At 37.5% G+C, this 17478-nt stretch overlaps 1 protein-coding gene across 7 annotated transcripts in view; it reads left to right on the top strand.

The window, feature by feature from the left end:
• TRPS1 (transcriptional repressor GATA binding 1) overlaps positions 1–17478 on the top strand; it is a 299725-nt gene that overhangs the window by 45422 nt on the left and 236825 nt on the right. For 3 of the 7 annotated variants that reach the window (XM_087447532.1, XM_087447533.1, XM_087447534.1), the window contains exon 1: positions 5182–5291. The exons of 1 other annotated variant lie outside the window; for it this stretch is intronic. The gene's annotated coding sequence lies outside the window, so the exon portion shown is untranslated. Of the gene's footprint in view, positions 1–5181; positions 5292–5610; positions 6091–17478 lie in introns of those variants that run through there. 3 more of the 7 variants (XM_004431127.3, XM_014788015.2, XM_014788016.2) reach the window with 1 other exon arrangement.

Raw genomic sequence — 17478 nt, forward strand, 5'->3', positions numbered from 1 at the left:
CAAAAATATGTTGCCTAGATGAAGACCACCCAGAAGCTTCCATTGGCACATGAGGCATCAGCCCATATGTATTAAAGTAAAAAAAAAAAACAAAACAAAAAACAGAAAGAAAGGAAGAAAAGGCCACACAGAACATTTGACACTTCGGGTCAATAGTGTTTCTAAGTAAAATGTAAAGAGATTGTTCCAATCTCCAAATTCAATTTAACAGATGTTATTGAGTACCTATGATTTAACGGTCTTCTGCCCTCAAGAATCTTGCAGTTTAGCCGAGGAGGGAGATAAATCAACAAGCAACACTATACAAGTTACTATGATGAATCGCTACCTAGAGAGAGAAGCAAGTTCCATAGAAGCTTACTTGCGGTGTTGCTGATTCTGATTTGGAATTTGGGGGGGCTTCCTGCAAAAGGCAGAATCTGAGTTTGACCTTAGAAGAAGAGAGGGTATTTCACATGGAGAGTTGGCCTGAAAGGCCCTTCAAAGCCTTCCAAGTAGAAGGTGGCAGTAAGTATAAAACAAGGCATTCTGAAATGTCAGATGGATCCGGGAAATGGCTTAATTTGTGGGTCAGGAGAGCAGCCTGCGTGGAAGAATGGAGTGAAGAATGAGCCCAGAAAAGCGTGTTGGACTAGGTTATGGGAGGACTTGAATGGCCTAAGCACTTTGGTGTTATTCTTTTGGCAGTTGGAAGTCATGGGATTTTCACCATGAGGAACAGAAAATGCAGAAGGGAGATGATCTGATCTTGTAGCTCTCTATAAAAATGGACAGAGAGAGAGAGTAAGGAGGAAGAGCTCGGTGGGTTGTCTCGGGAGAGAGAACGCCTTTTTAATCTGGGTAGGGTCAGCGTGGATAGAAAGAAAGAGAGTAAGAGGTACAAAAGCCTTTAGAAAAGGAGCAATGGGAGGACTAAGTAACTGATTGGATGTGGGGCCTGTGGGAGAGGGTATTGCCAAAGATGTCAAATGTCTGAGGTTTCTGGTCTGGATGACTCATACCTTTAACAGAGATAGGGTTTGTCTATTTCCTTCCTCCTTCCATGTTGTCTCTCTTTAGAGCCTTCTCTTCCTAAATTATGATATTAGATGTATACCATATCATTCAAATTCACAACTTTGAATTTCTAGTGGGATATTTCAGTCTGAAGTTTAGGCAAAACGGGGTGTTGGGTTTGGTTCTATACAACTGAAAGTTAATTGCATAAAGTTTGCAGAGTGGATTGGGTGGGAGAGTATAGCAGAAGATAACACAGCAGAGGGTAGAAATACGGGAAACATTGGAAAACATCTACTTTTCAGGGTCAGATGGTGGATCTGGGTAAATTCAGATGTGAATATTCTCTCTCACTTAAGAGAAGGGAAGGGAGTCCAGCTATTTCCCATAGAGGTTTGGTTTGAATACACAGCACTGAGTGATCTTAGTTAATTCTACTATCAAGCCAGTGGATAGTACATGGTTGGACATTCATAAAACCTAATGAAAAAGCAAGAATCCTGATTATTATTCTGGGGTACCCTAGGCAGGGATTTTGTGTGTATGTGCAAATGCATGTGTGTGTGCGCGTGTGTGTCTACACCACGGAAATTTGTTTCCTCTTTTAATGAAATAAAGCCCATGTTTGTTGGCTTTTAGGGTGGGCTTGCAAGGCCCATCTGTTTAACTAGGCAGTTGCCTGATATTGCAGGCGAAGGATTGGCAAGTGTAAGTGCGAATTTGAATACCAGATACAGGCTATTTAAAGCTGAATTTATCTTTAATAAATTCACCCAGAGGTGTTCAGCAATAGGTAGTTTGGAAAATGGTCATAATTTGTGCAGAAGAGACTTTTTTTTAAAGGTTGAGTGGTGTGTGTGATTGTGAGAAGAAATAGGCTCAGGGAAGTTCACCTTTGATAATGCTCTGTTCCTTCAGGTCTCATCACAAAGGAGGGCAGACTACTTCCATAATCACGTTTGATATGCTAAGAGGCAAAAATGGGCTTCCATTTCACATGATATAGTACTAACTTGAGAGCAAATAATACACAAATATTTTCTTGATAGTATGTGTTAAAGCAGTCTGCATTTAGGACCAATGGTTGTCAGTCTTTGAGGTTTCTGAAAGGAATTGCAATTTATGACGTGTTAGGGTAAACAGTTGGATTACATTTCTGAAATACGTGTTCCATCAGGTAAAATCATTGTGATTACAGGCACTGGAACTTTAAGTAAGTTATGTGCTAAAAGGTTGAAAATGTAAAACAAGTACGCTTGTGCGTAACTACTAATCCTTTTTTGTGTCTCTGCTGAATAAACTACAAGAAAAGGGGAAAAAAAGAATGTTCAAATAATAAAACAGAAAAAGTGTATTATGTAATTTTAATAAATAATAAGCATTAATATAGCTCAAGGAACTGTTTTGTCAGTGGTCCAGCCATGAGAGAATAATATAGAACTCAAAGAATTATGAAAGATTATAAAGAAGTTATTTTAGTTGGAAGTTATTTCTTTTGTTTGCTTTTTTGATTTCTCTTAATTTCTCCTTTATTTTCTGATGTATTTCACAAAACTCAGGTTGTCATTTTAACATCTAGCCTCCACTGTTCGGAAACGCATTGCAAATAAAAGCAAAGGAAGAGAATGGTTTTAAAAGCTTTGCATATGTTTGACAGAAGATAATAACTGTAAATAAATCTTTAATATTTCCCCTAATTCAGTTTGTGCCATGCAAATGTCAGGACTATAAAAACAAATCAACAAACATTTGAAGGAAAACAATATACATAACTTATTTTATATATTAAAAACAACTGTCAAACAATTATGACCTCATGTATTAGTTGGTTGTTTTGAAATATTCCTACTAGAATTAAAAAATGCTATGAAGGCCTTTGAGCTTAAACATATTGTGTCAATCAAGAGCATATTTAATACATCTAAAGCATGAGGTAAAAATTTTCTTCATAAATAAATAATTTGCTTGAAAAAGTTTACAAAAATATTTGTGCGTTTATTAAGTTTTCTCCAGATCTTTCGAGGTTAATGGAAATAGATTGATACAGACAGCATTTTGATCTGCTGTATTTTAACTTGAAACACAAAAAGTAACATGAAGAGATTCTTCATTTCTTAGGCAAACTTCAGCAAAACTGAGTGCGTGAAACTTCATTCATTAAATTTTTAAGTGACCATGAATTTGTTGGCTTCAGTACCTAAAGTGTAACTTTATCCTTTCAATTAAAGGACATAATTCACCCTGAGACCTTTGGCTTTAACTTTTTATATAATATATAATTTTGGGTACACTTAATGGTCAAATTTTGTATTATTACAGGTGGAAAAACACCAGCCATCTCAAGGGTTTTGTGCTTGCAAAAGCATGTAATTTAATTTTTTTGAACCAATTTAATCAATGATTCTTTCATGTGAGTAAATTTACACTCTTGACGACTGCGTTAGATTTGAGGGTGACGGAGAGGAAGATCATTTCCCCTTTTAAAATGTCATTTAAATCTTGGGGAGCAGAAGGAGATTAAGAGACTAATCCTTGTGATATATGTACTATTTAACTTTGCCGCTAAGATGATATAGCCTCAGATTTTATCAGTTAGATACCAGCTTCAGCAGTTTAGGTGGTATTAACCCTTTAAATACAAACGATTTTACTATTCAGATACATATTTCAATATTTATTTGATCTAATATTTTAGTTAGTCATGGTTAAAGAATGTTTCACTTAGATCCTTTTTTTGCCAGAATAAAAATGCTTCTCACTGTGCTGTGTATATTTCCATAAAAGTCGGTAAGCTAATTTATGACTTAAAGAAGAAAATAAAGGTCTATATTTAATATATGAATACTTTTTACAGTGGAAATTGGTGGTGGACAGTATTAAATGACCCTAGTGTGGAACTATGCAGATGGTCATTAGTAGCTGACTATAAGATTTACTGAAGATTTTGATATTAATTTTCCCTGCAAGTAGGACTATATATAAATCTAACTCTGTTCCCAAATTAATTTATGCTGATAACATATGAATAACTCCATGCATATGAGGTTCATTGTCTTCTCACTCCTTTAGGGAATATATTGTTTGCGTCATTGTGAAACTGTATTTTGACTACTCTTTTACCTGACTAGTTTCTCTATTGCAAAAGAACTATTGCTTTTCTACTCATAAAGAGTGTAGGGGACACCATACCAAAATTCTGGAATAAAAGTGCTACAAAAAACAATCACAAATCTGCCTGACCAGGTGCATTAAGCAGAAGTGAAGACCTTACAGAAAAAGCAACAAGGTTCTAAGAGCACACGCTGAATTTTAAAATTTTTTTTATGATTGGCTTTTTCACTTCTGATAATAGTATATTTCAAAAATATACTCATCTTTTCTCTTAAAAGATGCAAGAATCATTTAGTGAAAAATAATTTGGAGCAAATTACTTCATCTTCAGCTCACAGATTCATGATTGTACCTCTCTAAGATTCTAATTTTAATCATTTTGTAGTTGGGAGAAGGAAGGATGTTCTCCTTTTAGCACAAAATTAGTTTTAACTGACTTTCACTAGAAGAAAAACATGCCACTTAAAGTCACCCAACTGCAGAAAATGAAGTCCAAACGCCCAAGAAATGTTTACTTAGTTTTTAACACCTACTATACTTTGAATCCCGTCATGGTACTCCTTTATGCATTGTTGATCTTTAGAAGTTAAAAAAAAAAGACAAAGAAAAACCTTGCTCACTTCAGTAACTTCAGGTGGAGTGAATTTCCTTAACAATGAGAGTATTTGGAGATGTGAAGTAGTAAAAAGAATGTCATGCTTACTTCAGAGTTCCTTATCTGCTACTAAAACCCCAAAGAGCAGCAGGTATTAATCTTGCATCATTTGAATAATGTTCCCATTTTATCTATTTTGTAGTACCCCCTTTAAGCCCCCATGGAGCTTGCTAGCTTCTCCCTAGTTCAGAAAACCATAGCAACCTCAGCCCGCACTTCTCCAACTCAGGATAGAGTTCAAGTTGTTCTCCTCAAGCCTCTTGCCATGCAATGCATGGGAAACCCTGACCACCGGCTAGGTGTCCTAGACTTCTTCACGTCCTAGAAAAAGGGCGGGGGAGGGGCCGCACACGCACACACACAAAAATCCTGCGTCGCTTAATTGGGAGGGAGAAGGGAAAGTAACCACCGAAAAGGTAAAAGCACTTTTAGAGTTCTTTTGATTGTTCATGATAGCATCTCCGAGCGTTCCGGGACCATCGCTTTGGCCGCCACGCAGCGGCCCCCACCTGCCCCCCACTCCCCCAAGGTAGGTCCTCGTCTTTATCACATTATTCCGAAAGCTTTCGGATTTTTCCTCGGTTTCCAGCCCGCACGTTTACACATGGGGGGTGGGGGAGGAGGAGGGGGGAGAGGCGGGGCGGGGAGGTAGCCGGGTCCCTGCACCGCGCAGCTCTCATTTGCGGCGCTCCGACTCGGGCGAAGTTCTCGCGCAGCCGGCTCGCCGCGGCCGGGGCCGGTCCCGGCGGGCGGCGGCGGCGGGTGCTCGGAGCCGGGCGGGGCGGCGGCGGCGGCGGCGGCGGCGCGGGGGCGCGCGCTGTCTCTTTAAGGGAGCTCGGTCTGGGGTGGCGCTTTCCTCCGCGAAGGCTCCTTTGATATTAATAGTGTTGGTGTCTTGAAACTGACGTAATGCGCGGAGACTGAGGTCCTGACAAGCGATAACATTTCTGATAAAGACCCGATCTCACTGCAATCTCAAGCGTCCTCTTTTTTGGTGCTGCTCCTTTCTCCAGACCCCGCGTCCTCTCGATCGCTCTCTCGCCTTCCTATTTTTTTTTTTTAAACAAAAAACAACACCCCCTCCCCTCTCCCACCCGGCACCGGGCACATCCTTGCTCTATTTCCTTTCTCTTTCTCTCGCTCTCTTTTTTTTTTTATCAAGGGGGGGGAGGGAAGGGAAAGGGGGGGAGGCAGGAAAGACCTTTTTCTCCCCCCCCCGCCAATAATCCAAGATCAACTCTGCAAACAACAGAAGACGGTTCATGGCTCTGGCCGCCGCGCCACCATCTTTCGGGCTGCCGAGGGTGTTCTTGACGATTAATCAACAGGTAAGGAGGGGAGGCCCGGGCGGGCCGCGGGGCCGGGGGCCGCGGGGGGCGCGGGGAGAGCGGGCGCCCCTCGGCCGGGCCCGGGGCGCCGCGACGCGAGTGCTGCGCCCGCGCGTGTGTGCGCAAAATGTGGGCGATCGCGAGCGGGGAGCCCTGGGAATTAAAAGTGACTTTCTTTGGAGGAAAAAAAAAAAAAAAAAAGGCAGAGGGAGAGTGTGCAGAAAGCCAAGCGCAGGCTTCTCGGGTTTCACATGCATTTTCTTTCTTCCCTTTTGCGCGTGTGATTTCTTTCTTTCCGTCCTCTCTTCTGCTCTCTTTTCCCCCCTTCCTCTCCTCCTTTTGGTAGGTCTAAGGCGTCTGAGCCTTAGAAACGAGCGACTTCAAACTGCGGTAGCCCCTGGAGTCAGGAGGGTCAAGTTCAGCCGCCGGGGAGGAGGAAAAACAAATCCCCATTTGCCAAAAAAAGAAGTTTCAGGCCGGTGCCCCCTCCCCCTCGCAGCCCCACTCCCCCTCGCTGTCTCTTTCTGGCGGATTTTAATTCTCTCCTACTGGGCGCAGCTGAGGAGCTGGAGGTGGTTGGACCCGAGGGGCCGCGGCCGCCGCAGCCGCTGCAAGTTTTCTGGGGCTCCTGACAAGCGGGGAGCAGACTAGGCACCAGCATGCAGAGTAGTAAGTTGGGCGAACTTGGGAGGGTCGGGAGGGTCCCAGAGAGGGGCCTTCGTGTGGTCCCCAGAGTGGGAAAACAGCACAGGACTGGCGTTGGCTTTGAAGAGTTTGCAAAGCCAGGCTTCAAACTTTTTTCCCTTAAAGGCCCAGCTGGGCTGGAGAAGGAGGGTTGTCGCATCTCCTGATGCACCCGCTTCTGCGCGGCTCAGGCAGCTTGGCCGAGGGGTCTGTGCCCTGTCCGTGCCATGTGGCAGGGCCTTGCAGCCAGGGCGCTTCCGTAGGGGCTGAGGAAGGGGCAGACTTCCTCTGCGGTGCGGACGATGCGCCATGTGTCGCGGGTCAGCGGACACTGGCCAGTGATTAAATGCCTGACAGCGGTGGGACATCGAGGCGGACAGGCGCGTCGCCTTCTGTCTAGTTCCTGTTTGGGTTCTAGAGAAACGCATCTTTGAAAGGCCAAGGCAAACACCGCTGTCCCTTCAAATAACTCCAGGATTATAGGACCCCATGAATAATTTGAGGGTGAGGCGGAGGTGGGAGCTGTTTGAAGTGCAGAGCTGTTTTTGTGGCTGGGAAAGCTTTTTTGTTAGTACCTGTGTGAGATGGTGGTGTTTCCCCCCTTTTCCCCGGGGAAGTCGGTAACTGTTTTATGGCCCTAAGACTCTAAAGCAATTTAAGTTAGAGGGCGAGAAGGACTGGTGGGTTTCAGAGGGAATGTTGGACTTAACAAATTTTAGGTCTTGCTGTACTTCCTCGTATCTTTTTAGGCCTCAGAGTTGATACTATGAAAGTTTTTGAGTAAGAGCGATGGATCTTAATGATGAATCAAAATTATGGTAGAATATTCATCCTTATCCTATTTTGGAAAACCACGGCTAGAATTTTAAGTGAGGTAAGTCAAGTGAGAAGCTTAGCGGAGAAGTTAAATCGCAGAGAAGTTAGGCCGATTCATTGAACTTTTTGTAGATTCATTGAACTTTTGTAAACACACCAGGTGAACAGGAAAGGGTCTGAGAGGGATAGTAAGTACAAAGGGAAAATACAGATAGGGCCTGAGACAAGATGACAAAGAAATGATAACTCTAGGCCTGGTTGTTGGCTGAAATTTGATTGTTCAAAGCAAAAATAAAATAGGAACCTTCCAACCGCTCTTCAAAGTCCTCCAGCTCTTAAGTTAAAACCTATGGATCTTCCTGGCATCATGTTACTTTCCTGCTGGTTTTAGGAAAAGTGGATCATTTAGAAAAGGCTGCCAGAGTTAAAAATGCAAGGGGCAGCAGAGGAAAGTAATGCGGGCAGCCAGTTCTTGACGTGGACAAAATGAGAATAAGAATGAAAGTTTCTGAGCTCCCTGTTGTCAAGTTTCTTACATGCTGCTCATTTGCTTAGAAGGCTTTCTCAGATATTCCACCAGTTAACGTAAAAAAGCAAACTAGCTCTAAAATGGTGTGGGCTTTTTTTCTTTCCCCAAGTATGCCAGGGTTGTGAATAAATACAGGGTTTGTATGGGAAGATGAAGCGTTTCCTGTAAGTTGTGATGCTGACAGGACAGTCTGGAAATGATACCAACATTTTGAGGATTTTTTTTTCTTTTTACCTTTAAGTGAAAGTTTATTAATGACGTGCTTAATCTTAACAAGTCAAACATATCATTCTTAGAGCTTCTCTCTCCTCAGATTTCATAACTTCCTTTTAAAGCTATACCCTTGGATGAAAACATCTCTAGAGTCAGTTAAATATACAGGGCCACTAACGTGCTCAAGTTTGACGATGATTTCTGGATATTAATAATGTGAAAATAAAACTCCCGAGGGGGAAATAGAGTTTTAATGCCAACATCATGACTTGGTTTTCCTAAATGTGACACATTCTGAGGCTTCGTTAATACTGTTGGCAAAGTATTCTTTACCATCGGTGAGCTGATGTATACGGCTTCCTGATATATCTGTTATATGTTAGGATGTATGTGTGTAGAATACTTTTCCACACATAATAACTAAGTCTGACGCTCTCCGAAAAAGTAGTGGAACAAGTTCCTTACAAAAAAGTTTGCCACTCGTTTGAATTCTAGATGCTGTGGGGTCTCTGCTGCTGTTTAGATTTTGTTCTTCATCTCTTAAAGGTAACATTCAAAGTGAGGAGGAAAGTGTCAGAGAAGCTGGTCTGAGTTGATTTGAGAGCTCAGCTTTTTGACGATTAATATTTTAGATGATTTAATAAAATTTTTGCTTGAAAATAGGTTAGAATCCCATATTAGTGAGTTACACATGTACCTACCATATTTTCAGTATTATTTTTACTTTTCTTTTAAGTCACATCCTACTCGTGAATTTACTCTGATTTCCGCAGTGTAGGTCTCTCTAATACGCATAAGGAAATCTTCATTCATAAGGAATACTTTCAAAACAGGGAAATGAATGCATCTGTGGAAAAACTGCTAAGATCCCTAGTATTTCAATGATGTTTCTATTATTATTATTTTTGTTATTATTATTTTTATGTATGTGTGTAGAGAGAGAAATACCACAATTTGCAATTAATGATCTGCACATTTCTATTAAGAAATGCCAAAGGGCGTTAAGTTTTAATAAACTCTTGTCTTACCTTCTTTGTTGATGTAAATAAACATTGCTGCAAGTTTTAAAAGGACTTGGAGCAAATTGTTTTTGAGCTAGAACTTTATTTCTAATTTGAAATTAGCACAAATATTGATAACGGGACTTTAAATGTTTTTCATAATACGTATATGTAAAAATTATATTTTTTTCCTCTTTACTCCTTTTGATAGTAAACAATAATGTAACACTATGCTATTGTGTGTAAAGCAAAATAGACTTCAAGAAAGTTATGGGCAGGTGTTTATAATTGATTTGAAGGGAAAATTATTATTTTTGAAATAAGTGATGCACTTAAAATAAAATGACTGGTACACATTAAAACATATTCTTATTAAGATATTCTCTGGTGTGTAAAATGAAGCCATTCATTCAACAGACTGACAACTTTCCACTTGGTATTTGCCTTTGCTTAATTTAGTTTCCGCAGGACAGCTAGTGTGGTAGTCTGCATCTGTTTTTGGCAGACACAGAAAACTATAAACTCAGACAGTTCTGTCCCAAATATTGCAGCTCACAAGTTATAATCAATTTGATAAAAACAGGCAAGTTTTATGGACTTGCTTTCTGTTGTTCATCCTTGGTCAAGCTTTCAGGTAACAGAGGTTTCTTTCTCTCCCCGTTTTGCTGGTTGTAACTGCTAATACTATTGATAACTAATTCTGAGTCTTGTTTACTTGTTTATCTTCCTTATTATTTATTGAAATTTGGAGAAATTAATGACGGCATATCTAGACTTGGTTTTACTTTATCTATGTGATAACTAAATTCATCTTTTGATATACAGAAAGAAGCAAATTCTTTGTTACTATAATAGTTATGATTTATGGAATTGTAGGGTTCCCCTTAGATAAAATATGAAGAAACTCTTGTAGGCTTTGCCAAGTAGAAATTTAATCTAATGCTCTAAGGGTACTTGTGACTGTCGTGTATAGAGAAGACTGTCGCACTTTGCAATTATTTATGTTGAAAAAAATTGAGCAGAGTTTTTTATAATTATCAAAATTATTTATCTCCTAAAAGCTTTAACCAGTGGATTAAAGTAAATATGCTAAAGTGCCAAGTGTAGTTTTATCCTACTGTTTGGTAGTAAACAGGGCTGCAGAGGGAGTAACCACTTTTAAAAACTTATCCTTGAGTGTAAGTGGGTCTTAAGCTGTTTGTTTATTTGTATAGGATATTCAATTAATTATATATGACCTTTATAAATAATGTCTTTAACGTTGCTGTTATGGTCACCTTTAGAGTTGCGATATCTGTCCGTGGTTCTCAATCCCTGGGAACTGAATTCATTGGTCTTTGGTTTGGTTCTCTGGTGCGTATAATAATGTTAGAACTTGATTTAGGTTAGAAAGAGATCTTTGAGCTTAAGGAAGCCCCTTACTGAATTTGCAGATGGATCTATGGAGGAAAATTATCTGAATTGTTAAGAGTTAGTTAGATGAGAAAATCTGACTGCTCACTGCAGCAATAGTAGCTATTATAGTAGCAATGTCTACTTTTTGTCATCCCCCCCCTTTTTTTCCAAGAGCACAAATCCAAGTAGCACAAAGAAAGATGAAATTTTCTATGTACTTCCAATTTGAAGCATCATTGGAAATCATTTTCTGATTCAAAGCTATAATTGAAATCCAAATAACATCAAAACACCCTAAAGAAGACATTCAGGATACGCTTTTCATTCCCAAGTATGTTTCATTAAAAATGAGAAAGAAAACTTTTCATTTTTAAAATGTTTCTAGCTCTTTAAAAACCTGCAGTAAATACTTTACAAGTGGCTAGACACCTTCCCTGGTGGTTTAGTTTATACAAGCAGGAAACTTTCTCTCCTACTCTTTTTCTCTGTCTTTCTTGTTTTCTTTAAACCAACTGACGTAATGCCAAACTTTGCTTTAAAAGAACAGACAGAAGTAATTGGTAGCTTTTAACTTTTAATAATGTTCTGGATTGGTTTTAGTGGCCAAAATGCCATTTAAAAAAAAAAAAAAAGTTCAAGTAAGAACGGGCTTGTGGCCTGAGGAAGAAAGGCTCTGTTGATGTAGTTATTTTTATTCTTGTTTTTCAATCTGTTATTAAAAATCTTTCCTGCTGAGTACTGCTGGATTTCTCCAATTGCTCTCTGTGATGGCTGGTGCATTTCAGGTTACCGTCACTTAAACAGTTTTTGGGTTTTGGGGAGAGTGGGTATTTGTGTTGCGTTCTTTCTTTCTATTTGGAAAAAAACCATTTTTTTTTTGTTTCAATTGAGATGAATTAATTAAGATTATCAATGGTGACAGGTCAATGAATATGTTTATATAAAGAATGCTACACCTGTTAGCAGGAGCCTGAAATGTGGAAGTTAAATTGTGACATTAATCATTTTTATGTGCAGAGGAAGGAAAATAGATGAAACTTGACAAAAATATATTTTTAGATTGAAAGCGTTAATTTTAAGGGTCAGTTTGTTTCTACTGGCGGTTCTTTTTTTCGCACAATTTTAGATGATAATTTTTTAACCCTATTTATCACACCGTGTTTTTAGTTTTTTTGTTTTTTTTTTTTTAAATAGTCATTTTTTCTCTTCCTGATCTTGCACAGGCAAACAGAACTTTCTCCAGTTAAGAGACATCTTGGTGATGTTGATTGACATCAGGGCAACTTCAGAAGCTGGCAAGTAGGAAAATCTTTTCGGAGGGTAAAAAGATTTGTGCCAGTTTTTTCTTCCTTGCAGAAAGACACTCCACCCAGAAATGGAGCCCTCCACCCCATTTAGTGGGCCAGAACTGAGTATCGACATTTCTGATGTGAATTATTCCTCAAGTTTAAATCTTATGCTTACTTGTCTTGGACTTTGATTTTAACCCCAAATTTGTTCTGAGATTTTTTCTTCTTTTTCTTTACCGAGAGTGCATTTTAGAAATAATACATACTGAGAATTAGGTATCATGCAGATACGTTAAGATGTCTTTTAAGGCATTTATAATTATCATGAAAGGCATTCTGCATATTCAGGGAAGTCGAAGTGTTCTGTGCATAGAAATTTGACAGTTTTGATTTACCTTACATGTTTCTCAGTTTTTCTTGTGAGAGCTACAGACTTTAGTTCAAATTAGGGGCATTCTTTCTTTGGTAGCTACTCCTTGACTTAAAGATTTGTCAGGAAAACTTTAGAAACTTAAGCTGTAAGTTGTTCGCATCAGCATGGTGAGAGTGTCTTAGAGTAAATTTTGATTTATTTATTTTTTACAAAGTTTTCACACGTAAATTTCAAATTATGGGTTTCTCTGTCATTACATTTTTATTTAATGAATGTTAGTTTATTACTTCAAAATTGAGGGAACTGGAATAAAGTTTAGCAAGAAGAAAAAAGGCAGAGGGAGGTGTTTTGAGCTGCAGTCCTTTAATATCAGTAGTTTGTTTACTGTTTGGTGGTGGGGAGGGGTTTGGGACACTTTGTGGAAGATGATACCAAAAAAAAAAATCCATCAATTGTGCATATGATTCCCACCCCTTAAGGTTTACTCTTAAACAGTATGTTTCAGTTTGGCCTCAAACCATTCTGCACCACTTCTGCTCCAAGAGCCCACCACTGTCTTGGTTCCTGAGCGATTAAGGATGACCCTTTCTGTTATATAATGAACTGCATTATTGATTGAACAGAGGTAACATATTTTGATTTGTGTAATTTTTTGGTAGTTAGTAGTAGGATACCTGTAATATGAGAAGAGATCTAGCAGTGTAAATGCCTGCAAGTGCTTGGAGTATGCACGAGAGCTATACTGTGTTTAAATTATTGCTGACGTGTGCATGCTATTGTAGGTGTGTTTTATGTAATGTAATGTATGTGGACTGATAATATGTAGATACACCTTGATGGTGGATTAGAATATGCTAAACCATCAACTCTACGCTTTAAACATGAATCTTTTAAGGAGCTGCATGACCTACTTTATAAAGGCTAGAAGTTTGAAATGAATATGGACTTGAACTATGATGAAGCCTACTCTGAATTTACTAAGAAATTAATAAATGACAAAAACCTGTAAATCAAAATGCTGCCTCTCAGTATACTTTAAGAAATGCTTCTGAAGATAAGTTTTTAAAAGTCCCATTTCTGTGGAGAGGAGCAGTTAAGTGGCAGTGCTGTTTCTGAATATCTATTTTTATGGGAGAGCACTTTATAGTTTACAATTCTGTCATCTCAAAACGTTATGTAGAAATAGTATGGAACATGTAAAGACTCTGTACTGTGACCCAATGCATTTTTCCCTAGGGTGATGGATTCTGTGCGTCACCCAAGTGTGATGCTCTTTGCCAGGCTTGTCATACTGGTTTTGAGGGTTACTGTATGTCCTATTTCATCAAATAACACAGTACAACAACTTTGGTATCTAGGTAATTGACACAGTCAAAATAGGCTCTGGAAAATGTTCCAAATACTTTTAAGTAAGTCAGAAGTTAACTTATATATTCAATCTATTTAACACTTGAATAAACAAATGATTCATTGTCAGCTATTTAAGCCTTCTATAGTAGATACTGTTAGAAGGAAATATACAAGTGTTCGTAGTTTATTTTCTATTTCTTTTTTCCTTTATTTGAAGGGAGCATAGTTCTCTTATTGGCATTTATAATTGCTTTATTTGTTAATTATTTGGACTCATGGTAGTGAGTAGTATAGTATTATAAAGAATAATAAACATATTCGTCTTATCTAATGTATATGTCTGAAGCTTTAAAAAAGTGTTAATATTATATTATTAAGTTGAGTGTAACAATAACCAAGAATGAACCTAGTATAGGATGATAGATACACCACGACTGCTATTTAGACATTAGATATATTTTAGGTGTTTCGCCTCAGAGCTTTTTCACTTGTAGAATTTGGACAGAATTTATGAAACTTACAAATCAACAGACATTTATAATATAATATGTGCTTCTTGATTAGATTCTACAATATGGTTTTCAGCGAATTGTCGTGAATCACTATTTCAGTTTCTCCTAATAGAAGCGTGTATTGTATCTGAGATCAGATTAATCTATAAATAGTGTAAATATATATGGCAGAAGTTAGTTTGTGGAATCTAATTTCTCTATTTCATGATACACTTCATGGGCAAAGGGATTAAGCATTACTAATCTAGTTTTAGCTTTATTTTTCTCTGAGCTCTGCATAAGTGCAGCATATGAATCTGTGACTTCATATTAACTTAGTGCGTACATGTACTTGCACATATCTATATTCTCATTCGTATAGAATGTTTTTGCATTACCGGCACTGAATGGAATTTTAACATATTACATATTTTTTTGAAATGACTTTAGCCTTTGTAATATCCATTTTAATTACTTAACGCATCCCAACACCTATTTGAGGGTTGGTTTAATTATAATTTTGGTTTTGAAATGAGAGCAAGATTGGCAAAACAAATTAAAAAGCAACTTCTGCTTGTGACTTCTCTGTGATGTCATTATCCACACATCATCTTTAGCTCTGAAAGATGTAGAAATAAATACATCAGCCCCCTTTTCTCTCAATACTATCAAGTAGTTCCCAACATAGAAAAGTTCCTAAAAGGGATTTTGGCATTTGTTCCTGCTTTGTTTTTGATGCCATTAAATATTTTTGAAAAGACAATCTAGCTCACTTTAATTTTAAAAAATACCATTCACTTGATGGAAGTGAAGAATGGTCATATATATATTAATTTTAATCAAGGCATATGCTAGTAAAGTTTCTCAGTACGTATTAGTCTAATTGTTGAATGATTAATAATTCTTTATCAATTATTTCTAGATATACATTTGAGATCTTATAAAATCATATGTTTTCTGTATTAGGCTGCTGAATTTTTATGTTAATAAATTGGTTTAAATTATAAATTGAAAAAACACAAATAATTATGTTTAATACTGTCTTAAACTTATCGCTGGAAGTATACTCTTTTTAAAGATTATTGCAAATTTTGCTTCTCAGTTCTGCAAACTTAGGTAAGTTTTAGAAAATAACTTAGATACAAGTGGCCAGTGTAAGCAAGTAATGAGTAATATGAAACATTATTTTCTGTGATATATAAGCAAATAGTATAAGAGACGTTTCTCCTTTGCATTTAGAACGAATTTGCATGACATTCATTGGATGTAAGATAAGCTAAATCACTGTAAGAAACTCACTGTCATTTAGACCTCAATTACAATAAACTGTTTATATTACTCTCTATCCCATCACTGTTTATTCTGCTTTTAAATGTCCTGGTCTTAAGACAGTTTATGTTGTTGAAAGAGTGCCCTAATTATTTACATTTCCCTTCTTTTTTGTACTTTGATAAGCTTTAAGTAAGAAAGCTGTCACTCAAAAGATTTTAGGCCAATAGTAGAAATGATAAAAGTACAAATTTTATGTGTAGATATGTGTACTTGATCTTGTGCGTTCACTTTGTCAAACATTTAACTCTTTAGTGTTACACATATTTGTGTACACTTACATAAACACCTGTCGTGTACTTTTTATTCCCAGAATAGTTCAATATATCATTGTTAAGGTTTAATTATGTATATACATGCTCTTTTGCTCCTGGAAGAATTCAGTATATCATTAGCGTGAATAAAAATTCAAAGATGAGATCAATAATGATTAAAAATGGAGGATGGGGGTAGAAATTAGTGTAAGCAAGTTTTCCTCCTTTTTGTTTTTCCCGTTTTTTATTCCTATTTAAAAAGATATATATATATATATATGTTTTTTTATGTATATCTGAACAGAAAGGGGACTTGGATACTGTCGAGTCTATTGTAATGTAAGGAACTATTTCTATATATGGCTTTATTTGTTTATGTATTTGACATTCTATTTCTATGTCTTAGAAAACTTTGACCTCTTTGCCTGTGGTATTTGGGAATTTTAGATAAACTCCATTGGGGTCACACTCATCAGTTCCGGCTTTGCGTGACAAAAAGCATTCTCTAGCTTCTGCTGTGCTACTGTGCTGTTTTCCTTCAGGAGTGGAAGTCCTGTAAGTTAATTTGACATTTGAAAGCACCACTAAAATTTTTCCTTTTTGAAAATCCTCTGGATGGTTTTCAGAGGAGTAAGCCGAGATGATGGGCAGCGTGATGTCGTTCATTTCAGGATGCTAAAGAAAATTATGCTGAGACCAAGCATGCTTCCTCTGGATTATTCTACCATGCTTTAGTACTATTTTTTTCTTTTTCCTCTTTGGGTCTAATATTTCAGTTTTTGGAGGAATAAGAATTTCTCCTTTCAGTGGAAAAAAATGTGCCAGCTGTAGGATTTTTACTTACATTTCTTTATAATATTTATATTTTGGGAGGGAGCAATATAAGAAGAGGAAGAAGCTTATATACTGTAAAATGATAATTTGATTTTATTGTTTGCTGTTGAGCAGGCCCTTGCCATTCCATTTCTATGAGGAAATGCATTGAATAAAATTAAATAAAGTTGTGGTATAATTTTGAAACAATTGTAAGCACCAGCTCTGACATACTTCTGGCAAAAAGATTAAGACAATTTTAGTTACTCAGTGCTTAGACCAAACTCTGTATTCCAAGTTTATAAATATAAATTTGACCATTTGATCATGGATGATGCTTGAAATGAATATATCTTGATTCAGGAAAGAGAGCCCTTAAATTATTCTCACCATCAGTATGCTTTAGATTTGCAAGAAATAGAATGCCGAGCATCATGTTTATCAGCCCCTTGAAGTCTTGAGTAGAGAGTTTTACTGTAGTTTATTGTAGTTTAAGCACAGGCTGCTTAATGTATTTGTGTGTTGAGCTCTAGTGAAGTTCAGTAAATGATTGTATTTCCATCAAGATTTAGGGAGTAGTATATACTCCCTAGAATAGTAGCCATCTACTAAGGATGGTTCTGAGGTTTGGAATTTGCAACTGATTTTTAGGAGCTACAGCATAAATGTTAGTAATAGGTAGAAATATTCACAGTGATCACCTTTTATAAAAGTCAGCTCTGTCTTTCATGTCTAGGAAAAATATAGCAGTGAATGTTTGCGTTTTGTATGTTTTGTCTCCAAGCAGAGGTTGAAACTGACAGTTTTATGTTTTAAGTGCCGAAAGTTGCTCTTGGCTAAGCAGTCCCTGA

Source organism: Ceratotherium simum, chromosome 23 (assembly GCF_057802395.1).
Source record: "Ceratotherium simum simum isolate JZ-2026a chromosome 23, ASM5780239v1, whole genome shotgun sequence".
In the NCBI taxonomy this organism is placed as follows: Eukaryota; Metazoa; Chordata; class Mammalia; order Perissodactyla; family Rhinocerotidae; genus Ceratotherium; species Ceratotherium simum.